Here is a 10549-nt window from a genome sequence, read left to right on the forward strand (position 1 = left end):
ACCCCTCGCAGTGCCGTTACCATGGCCGCTACCGTGGCCAGGAATAGTACCGCTACCGGGAACTAGGGGCCATCTTTTTCTGGTGCGTTTCATAAGAGGTATTTGCTCATAATTGCCACGCGGAGCACGCGGATTGGCAATCTGACAGGGGGCCAATGAATCAAACCATCAATGCTGCAGCCCATTGATGACCATGGATTTCTTCACTGACCCTATCGTTGATGGTTTTACCGCCATCCTTCGGTTGACTAACTGCGCTTGATGTTAGATCTATCCCACACTAATTATTGTGAGACAGAACTACCATCAGGCGGGCGGTGGGGTCGTCACATCATACTAATAGATACAATATAATATATTTTTAATAAATTCGTATGCGATGACCTGTGAATCCTGTGATAGTGTTTAAAATACGATAATTATTAAATATTGTGAAATGTTATTTGTTAACATGTTTGATATTATAGAGTATAGGCTATAGCTTGGCTATATAGCCCATAGGTATAGCAGACAGCAGTATCAGCTATGATATTCTATTATAAAAAAAGGAGTATCAGCCAAACTCCAAACTTTGATGATTAAAGACTGATTTGTCTGTTTTTTATTGAGGCATAATGGTACGGGATACCATAATATAATAAATTTATGGGCATTCTCCTTTCAACTATTCCTGCAGGTGCGTTGCCGGCCTTTTAAGTTTTAAGAGAGAATATGCTCTTTTCTTAAAGGTTTGCAGGTCGTATGGGTCCGGACTCCGGAACTATAATTGCTGGCGACAGTTCTTTACAGAATACGAATAATTCTAATAAAAGATGAAAATAAATAGAGCGTGTTTTTTTTGGGTTTTTTTTAACTATAAAGGTACAAGTTGGAAGCCGGCTACATGAAGTTGCAGCAGATGACGTTACCATAACTACTGGTTTCTATATTGTATTTCTATGAATAAGTGTCGTTAGCTGCGAAGAGTATTTCTAATGCTAAGTACTCGCATACGTGGGAGAGTCATGCTTCGGCACGAATGGGCCGGCTCGACCGGAGAAATACCACGTTCTCACAGAAAACCGGCGTGAAACAGCGCTTGCGCTGCGTTTCGCCGAGTGAGTGAGTTTACCGGAGGCCCAATTGCCTATCCTCCCCTATCCCCTTCTCTTCCCATCCATACCCTCCCCTATTACCATATTCCCTCTTAAAAGGTCGGCAACGCACCTGCAGCTCTTCTGATGCTGCGAGTGTCTATGGGCGACGGAAGTTGCTTTCCATCAGGTGACCCGTTTGCTCGTTTGCCCCCTTATTTCTTTAAAAAAAAAAACGGTTTTGCTCGATAGTTTTACTCCGAATCGAAGGAAATGACATATTTGACATATTAAATTCCATCGAGCCGGCACGAAGCGAGCCTTCGAGCTGTCAGTTTTGCGGTCCACACGGTGGTTGTTGCTCGATTTGGAGTGAAACTATCGAGCAAAACCGTATGTGAGTACTTAGCAATAGAAATACATACAAACCGCAGTTACACAGTGTCGCGACGACACCAACGAACGAAGTCGCCTGCTGCCAACTTGTGCCTTTATAAAGGCACTGTCAGCAATGTGCATTTGAAAAATTTGTTTAAAACAAAAAGAAAGTTTTATAAAAAAATACAGCTTAAAATAATCTATGTTTTATCAGAGAAATTGATCCAGTCAGATGGCACTTTACAAGTGGTTACTAGTCGGATTGAAGTCAATGATAGTCACTGCGTGATCGCGTGATCTGTCAGCTAGAGTCTAGACCAGGGGTTCCCAAACTTATTTTAACTACTGCCCACTTTGAGAACAAATTATGTTTTAGCGCCCCAAAATGCATCCAGATAAAATAAATCACCCCCAAGCCTCTACTCAATGCCCCCATTTTTTTCTGTATCCCACTGCCCACAAGTCTCAACACCGCGCCCCCCTTAAAACCTTAATCGCCCACAGTACAGGGGGGCGTTATCGCCCAATTTGGGAAAGACTGGTCTAGACCAGGTGTTCCACAAACTTTTTGTTTTCAAGGTACAGCTGTATTAGAAAAAAAAAGTTTTTGGAGGTACGCCATAAATTAATCAGCAAGTACAGGAGTGTATAATATTATGTTAATAACATCCTTTTCGTCGATCTTCCTCAACTGATGTTCCCCTTTTTAGTTCCAATAAACTAGGAATGTGCAAGTAAAATGACATTTCTAGGGCAGATGGCACAAAAACTACTTAACTGGCCACCGCACGGTACGTCATAGTGTGCCGCGGCACACCCTGCTCTAGACAACCCGACCAATTTACATAGGTCAACCATTACCTATGTTATTTCTCTGATAGTACATAGTGACTTTGTATGCAGTTTGTCACTCTTCACGCACGTGACACATTGTTTTACATAAGTAGACGTCATAGTGTTTACTTCACGTACTTGACCTTCCGGTTAGTACAATGTAGGTACATAGACAAAACAGCATCATGATTAACTATTAACTAACCTTACGCCTGCAGTCCGCACTCCGCACTATTAATTTAGAATTGTTCACAAAAACTTCTTACATTTTCGGTCAAAATCATTAAATTTCTCTGCTGTACTCAGAGTGGAACATTAGTTACTTAAATCATAAATGTACATTATCAAACTCTTCATTAAATTAAATGTTAATCATAATTAGACGACCTTAGACGACCTCTGTAGTGTGTGACGAGTTGGTGGGCTGTTGGTAGCTCAATCCGCGGGTCGCGGGTTCGAATCCCGCCGACGGAACAAAAAGTTTTCAAAGTTCCTGGGTCATGGATGTGTATTAAATATTATGTCATTGTGTATCATATATAATAAAAATCTTAAATATATGTACTTACTACTTTTATACAATTATAAAAGTAGATATTAAATATTATATTTCCGTTGTCTGCAGGTACCCGTAACACAATTAGTCCTTCAGGTACTTAATAGCACGGGGCCAGACTGTAAAACTACCGCGCACTGTAAAACTCTGGAACGAACTGTCACCAGCAGTATTTCCGGACCTAAACGACCTGCAAACCTTCAAGAAAAGAGCGTATTCCCTCTCAAAAGGCCGGCAACGCACCTGCAGCTCTTCTGATGTTGCGACCCGTTTGCTCATTTGCGCCCCCTTATTTAATAAAAATAAAGACTGACGCGGTGTGAAGCGTCCATAGATATTATTATTATTTTTTATTATTATTGTTTATTAAATTTAATGTCTCTGAGTACGCCAGTTAGTAACTAAAACAAAAGATTTTAAAACGAAGGATAACGCCTAACGACCATACTCAGAGGAGTTTCTTCGTTTTTTTCGTTGCAAATTGCAATAGCTTAATAAAAATAATAGTTTATGAAACTAAAAAAAAACACGCTTTTTGATTCTTTTTTCAAACATTTTAACAAATTATTGCATTGTCATTGGCTCTTAATATGTATGCAATAGACTAACAATAGGTAAAAACCATCGTGCTCAAAGATTCCGTTACATACATATAGCCCAAGCATGAATGAAATTAACATAATATCATCAAGAAAAATCCTAAGAAAAATAGGTTAGGTATAACCGACTTAGCAACAAACATGTTTTCATAACGCTATCATTTGGCATGTGACCATTCACGAAAACACAAAATTAAATTTCAGTTTATCAGTGGTGACCTTTGATAAAGATTATTTACATTATGTAAAGTAAATTGCCACGCACTTTTAAATTGTTAATGAACGGTTAAGAATAAGTGCAAAATACCTACACTGCTAGTAACCAAGACGACTAGTTGTTCAAGGAAGGTAGCGACCAAGTGCGAGTTGGACTCGCGCACGAAAGGTTCTGTACAAATCCGTATAGAATATTCCTTAAAGAACAAGAATAGGAAAAATGTGTTTTTGTATGTGAGCCCCCCTTAATTATTTATTTTATTTAATTTTTATTATTAATTATTAAAGTAATTAAGACAATTGAGTATTTTATGAATATTTCAGTTCTATTGCCATCGTTTATATCGAGCAAAAAATGACAAAAAATCACGTTTGTTGTATGGGAACAACAAACCTTAAACCTTAAATACTTATTTAATTTATTTTGTTTTTAGTATTTGCTTTTATAGCGAAAACAGATAATACACAATCTGTGAAAATTTCAGAAATCTAGCTATAGCCGTTCTTGAGGAGCCTCAGCCTGGAGACAGACCTGAGACGGACAGACAGACGGACACACAGACAGACGGACAGACAGACGGACAGACAGACGGACAGACAGACGGACAGACAGACGGACAGACAGATGGACAGACAGACGGACAGACAGACGGACAGACAGACGGACAGACAGACGGACAGACAGACGGACAGACAGACGGACAGACAGACGGACAGACAGACGGACAGACAGACGGACAGACAGACGGACAGACAGACGGACAGACAGACGGACAGACAGACGGACAGACAGACGGATAGACTGACGGACAGACAGAGGGACAGACACACGGAGAGACAGACTGACAAACAGACGGACAGACACACGGACAGACATACGGACGTTTTTACCGTTTGGCTACGGAACCCTAATTATATCTCAGGTGCTAATAATAATAGAATGAATGCCAATGACGAGGCAGTTTGCCCTAATGTCATTCAATTAAAAAAAAAACTTCAACTTTTTTATTCAAAATATATATTTTTTTAATGTTTTCCGAACGTCGTTACTATACTGATGCCTACCAGCGGTTCGGGAACTAACGAGAAGGACCGGCGTAAAAAAACTCGCATCCATCTTTTATTAATTTTATACGTGGGAGAGCCGTGCTTCGGCACGAATGGGCCGGCTCGACCGGAGAAATACCACGTTCTCACAGAAAACCGGCGTGAAACAGCGCTTGCGGTGTGTTTCGCCGAGTGAGTGAGTTTACCGGAGGCCCAATCCCCTACCCTATTCCCTTTCCTTCCCTACCTTCTCCTATTCCCTTCCCTTCCCTACCCTCCCCTATTACCCTATTCCCTCTTAAAAGGCCGGCAACGCACCTGCAGCTCTTCTGATGCTGCGAGTGTCCATGGGCGACGGAAGTTGCTTTCCATCAGGTGACCCGCTTTGCTCGTTTGCCCCCTTATTTCATAAAAAAAAAGATGGAAAATTAATTTCTGTCAACAACGCATGGATATAATAGATACTTCGAGATCCTAAAAAGGCCAAAGGATAGTATTTATCACGCTTAAATGGCTGAACCAATTAGGTAAAACTTTGTACATCCAAGACACTTTGAAAGACGGGATAAGACATAGGATAGACATGTTTCGAAAAATATTGTACGGTTCCCGCGCAATAAACAACTAGTTTTGTATAAGCTAGATGACGCTGCAACTCCGTTGCGCCAAAATTAGTTTATTGCGCGGGAACCGCACATTTTTCTAACAAAAACTATCCCATACCCTTTCCCGGGATTAAAAGTATCTGGATACCAAATTTCATCAGAATCAGTTTAGCGGTTTAAGCGTGAAGTGGTAACAGACATACAGACACACACACTTTAGTATTTATAATATTATTAAGAATTAAGAACGGATGTGATAGTGATGAATGATGAGGTATTATAAGAGCTGGGATTTCTGAGTATTGATAACATGCTAAAAATGTCCTCTGGGTCTGAAACAAACAGTTGCTATCTGTGATGAGAACACCGCCACGACTGCGATAACAGTTATCATAGTCTAGTGGTTAGGTTGTACAATAGCTATGTCCACATTGTGCACTTTCATCTTCAATTTTCGTCATCAACTTTCATATTGGCGCATTCAATAATTGAATGCGTCAAGGAACGCAACGCCAATATTGTCATTTTTGAAGTTTTGTATACGGACAGAGGGCATGCGTCGCGGGCATGCCTCACGTTCGCTGTTGACTGCGCTATAACGCACGCCCTTGACGAACAGAAAAAGGCACAGTGTGGACAAAGCTAATGGAAATGCTATTTATAACTGACTTTCAATAAGAGGAGGTTCGGCAGTCATTGAATAAAGTATTTTGTGTGGGTAAGTGTCCCAGCGTTCTGAATTTACTCTTTTGTCGCTGCTACTTTTACAGTGAACTCTATAAACGGGACTCATACACACATATTAGTCACCCTGTATACACATAGAAACTCTAAAGTACTATCACTTAGTTTTGTTACATTCTATAGATTTATAGTTTTTTGCGTTGTTTTTGCTACGCTAAACTACGATGCTCTACGGGCTACGTTGTGCTACGTTACTGAGCTACGCCGTTTTGCTACGCGTTTTAGCTACGCTTTTCTACGTTCTACGAGCTGCTACGTCGCACTACGTCGTTTTATGCAGAAATATCTCTACATACTTTTATCAAATCTATTTTTTAAACATACCACGCAAAGAAAACATACTAGTATTTTTCACTCGCGCGTTTCTTAGAAGTTAAGCCGACTTCAATATACCGAATTGCGCAATCGATAAAAATACCCGTCTAAAATTATGTTATCAGCACGTTATCAGTTATTGTTCTAGAAGGCACGTATCTGTTATCTCGCCGACAATGACGACACCAATGTATTTACAAGTGCCGGTTCGAATCCTTGTACAACTTTAGATTTGAGATTTTCATAAACCTATAATGCTAAGTATATATTAAGTCTATGGAGATTTTACTGGTGGTAGGTTTATATAACTTAATTCATAAGTTTCAATACTATAATAGCTCGTCTGTCAAGCGCCCAAAATGGGCATCTTACTTCGAAAATGGTTTGACACTTGACAGTTCGTGACAGATGAAAGGACTATTATTATTTACGTTAGAGCTGTCTGTTTGTCTATTACCTCTTCACGCCCAAACCGCTGCAGCATACATACTTTCCTTGTAATATCCTGGAAACTTAATGAATCATGAGTATTTCTAGGTAAAGGGCCCCACACATTAACAGTTCGCCGGCAGGCCCCATCTTGACAGTTAATCGAAAAAGATCACAGACTCACAGTTCCCCTGACGATTTTGTACATTTTGTATCGACGGTCAATGACTATCAGGCAGCCTGCCGACAGCTTGCAGGCGGATTGTTAATGTGTGGGACACTTAGGGCCTGTTTCACCACTTTCTGATAAAGTGCCGAATAGGCTATTCACAACTTTTTTGACAGATTCTCCATATTTCATCTGTCAAGTTAAGTGGTGGATAGCCTATTCGGCACCTATCAGGAAGTGGTGAAACAGGCCCTTAATAGATAACAGAACGACATAGGGACAACTTGAATATTTAATTAACAAGCTTATATAAAACCGTGTAACTAACACCCGCACTTAAGGACATTAAATTTTACTAGAGATCGCCCAATGGTCGAAATTCGACCTTACTTGCAACGAAATTAGGACTACTACCTATATTTTGTAAAAAATAATGACTTCATCATAGTTTTTTTTAATACTTTCTCTGGGACTCAGCTGATCTTAGACTGGCCGTTTAAGCATTGTCTAATTACTTAGTATCTAAAATTAAATAAAAAAAAACAATAATCCTTTTTCAATTTGTCACATTGTTGTCAACATACTTCAACCATAAATAAAAGAGTATAATTCGTATGTATAGGCTTGTCACTCAAAAATCTGTCATTTTTCCTAGTAGTAGTGTCGTAGTGTGTGTAACGTTTTATTTGTTAAAAATATTTAAGATAAAAGCATAATTTTAAAATAATATTTGCTCGATGCACTCCTTCACCATATAAACTATTGCTGTGCGAAATTTCATGCACCTACGTTTTCCCATTTTTCGTAAAAAGGGTCACAAAGTTTTTCTCTCACGTATTAATATATAGATTTATTAATCAAAGTTGTTGATTGGTCGAGGCGTTTGACAATAGTCAATCCAAAGCGCTAGTGAACAAATAAACTTCTGTTAATAACGCTGTTGGTGATTCTAATAAGTAAATAATCTTCACAAACTGCCCAAACGATTTTACTATAGACCATTTTATTTACATTATTATTATCTTTCAAACTTTTCATTTAATTACAGTTAAGTAATTTATTCCTGAGTAGTCCCTGAGTGCAGCTGCTAAAAAATAAATTATACGCGTTTAATGATTTAGGTATATGATTTTTTTATTACAAAAAAAATGATCCTCTGCTGAAAAAAAATCAGACACAAGTTTACAAGGACCCTAACCAGCACGTGTTGCAAACTTTTCCGACCGATTACGTGTGGTTTTTGATAAACAAAATATATTTTTATATGATAACCAATCTCTGAAGTCATTTTCATGTTTTTCTTGTCCTAATCTATACTTGGGTACAGGCATAGACTTAATATATACTGTAGCATTATAGGTTTATGGGTACAGGTGAATGAAAATATTTTTTATGAGATATGACTTTTGACACTTATGAGTTATGACACTTATGACTTATGACTAGCATTGTGGCATTATTTATGTGGTCGTGGCTAGGATTTACTTTTTAAATATATCAGTTATTATCAAAACGTTTGTATGCTAGAAAAACTCGTTTAAATTCTTGATATAACTAGTATAACTAGCTTTTTTTATATAAAATAAGGGGGCAAACGAGCAAACGGGTCACCTGATAGAAAGTTATTACACCTAAAACATCAGAATAGCTGCAGGTGCGTTGCCAGCCTTTTAAGAGGGAATACGCTCTTTTCTTGAAGGTTTGCGGAAGCGGTCTTAATAATCCAAGCTTTTACATGACCAAAATATGTTTAAAGTATAGAATAAATGTACCAGCGAACTTCGTCGATTATCACTTTCCTCTTAATATAAATCTTCCCTGCTTCTGCCATTGTCGAGTTCTAGCGAAAGTGACAAATTTTTATAAATATATACAGATTTCTTCCAATTTGGCTATTATCAACTGGCGTAGCGATCGCCATACTTGGACATGACAAGTGTGCCAGACTTTTCCAATGTGCCAAACAAACACAACTTCATTGCATAAACACTTTAATAGTTAGGGGCTACAAAGTATATTAAATAGTACTTAAAGAAAAGTGAGTCAAAAAATGGGTTCAACGAAATGGAAGCGTGCATTTTTATGTTGTCCGTTGCACAGAACCGTACATTTTGCAGTATTATAGACAATCCTTACTCTGGCTTCAAAGTTCAAAGTATCTCAATAGTGCCAAATTTATAGGTCTACCAGAATCTGATGGCAATTTTTGACAGTAGATTTTAAAAAAATATCCTTGATCATTGGATAAATTTATATATCTGCATGTTTAACACACAGAATCAGCCGCTATATCAAAAAAAGGATCAAAATGTTTTATTCCAATTACCCCAGTATTGCTAGAGTCAATTTATTTTCTCACTTTTTGCCATCAGATTCTGGGAGACCTATAATTCGTTTTACGTCTAGGCGTGAAGAGGTAACAGATAGACCAACGCTTTCACATTTACAATACATAATATTGCCCGCGACTTCGTCCGCGTGGACTTTAATTTATAGTTGTTCCCGTACATCGATTGAATCGTTTACGCGCAAATCAGAAAAGTTTATTGTGTGGGAACCGCACATTTTTCCAGGACAAAAAACATTCCTTGTCCCAGATTCAAATTAGTATCTCCAATCTCCATGCCAAATTTCATCAAAATTCATTACTTAAATAGTTTAGGCGAGAATCATAAAGTTTATTGTGCGGGAACCGTACATTTTTCCGGTATAAAAAGTATCTTATGTCCGTTTGCGGGACTCAAAGTATCTCCATATCCATCAAAATCGGTTCAACTGTTTGGGCGTGAAGAGATAATAGGGCCGAAACGTCGGGATTAATAAAAGTGCTTCGCGACAAAATCCGTGAGTGTTTCAACCTTATAATATTTAGGTTTAATTGAAATATCCCTAGACCATGTTCAAAATCAAAATATTTATTTCTAAATAGGTTAACGAAGTTAACACTTTAAGAACGTCTACATGAGGCCACCGGCATAGTAAAAAGAGGGGAAGTACGCGTCGCCACGTACGGCACACAACAATCTCGGCGGCACCAGCCTCTTTAAACCCGCCGAGATTTTGTTGTGTGCCGTACGTGGCGACGCATTGATATTATGGCGCACACATACAAGCCGCGCTCGGTGCCTTTGTATGAAGATAACTTACTTCCTCTCCTTTTACTATGCCACCGGTTCGGGAACTAACCCGGCGAGAAGAACCGGCGCGGCGTGTTGATGTGTATATAAGTATGGATATTATATTTCGATGGCTAAGGGTTCCCCTGAGCCGGATCTGTCTGATGCAATACCACGCACTCACTGATAGCTAATTGTGATGTCGCGGCGCGTGTCTACTGAGTAATAAGGACGGTTGTACATTGACGATATGAAGAGTAATGATTGCATATCAGTTTATATGCCTGGGGCCCTATTATGAGCTCTTAAATCCATTCACTTTACGTCCTTATACAGTCAGATAAGGACGTAAAAAGAATGGATTTAAGAGCTCATGATAGAGGCCCTGTACAGCTTTAAGTAGAAAAAAATAGATTTAGTAATTCCTTGTTTTACTATCCACAATTTAAAGAGAATAGAGATAAATAT

The sequence above is a fragment of the Aricia agestis genome, chromosome 17 (genome assembly GCF_905147365.1).
Source record: "Aricia agestis chromosome 17, ilAriAges1.1, whole genome shotgun sequence".
In the NCBI taxonomy this organism is placed as follows: Eukaryota; Metazoa; Arthropoda; class Insecta; order Lepidoptera; family Lycaenidae; genus Aricia; species Aricia agestis.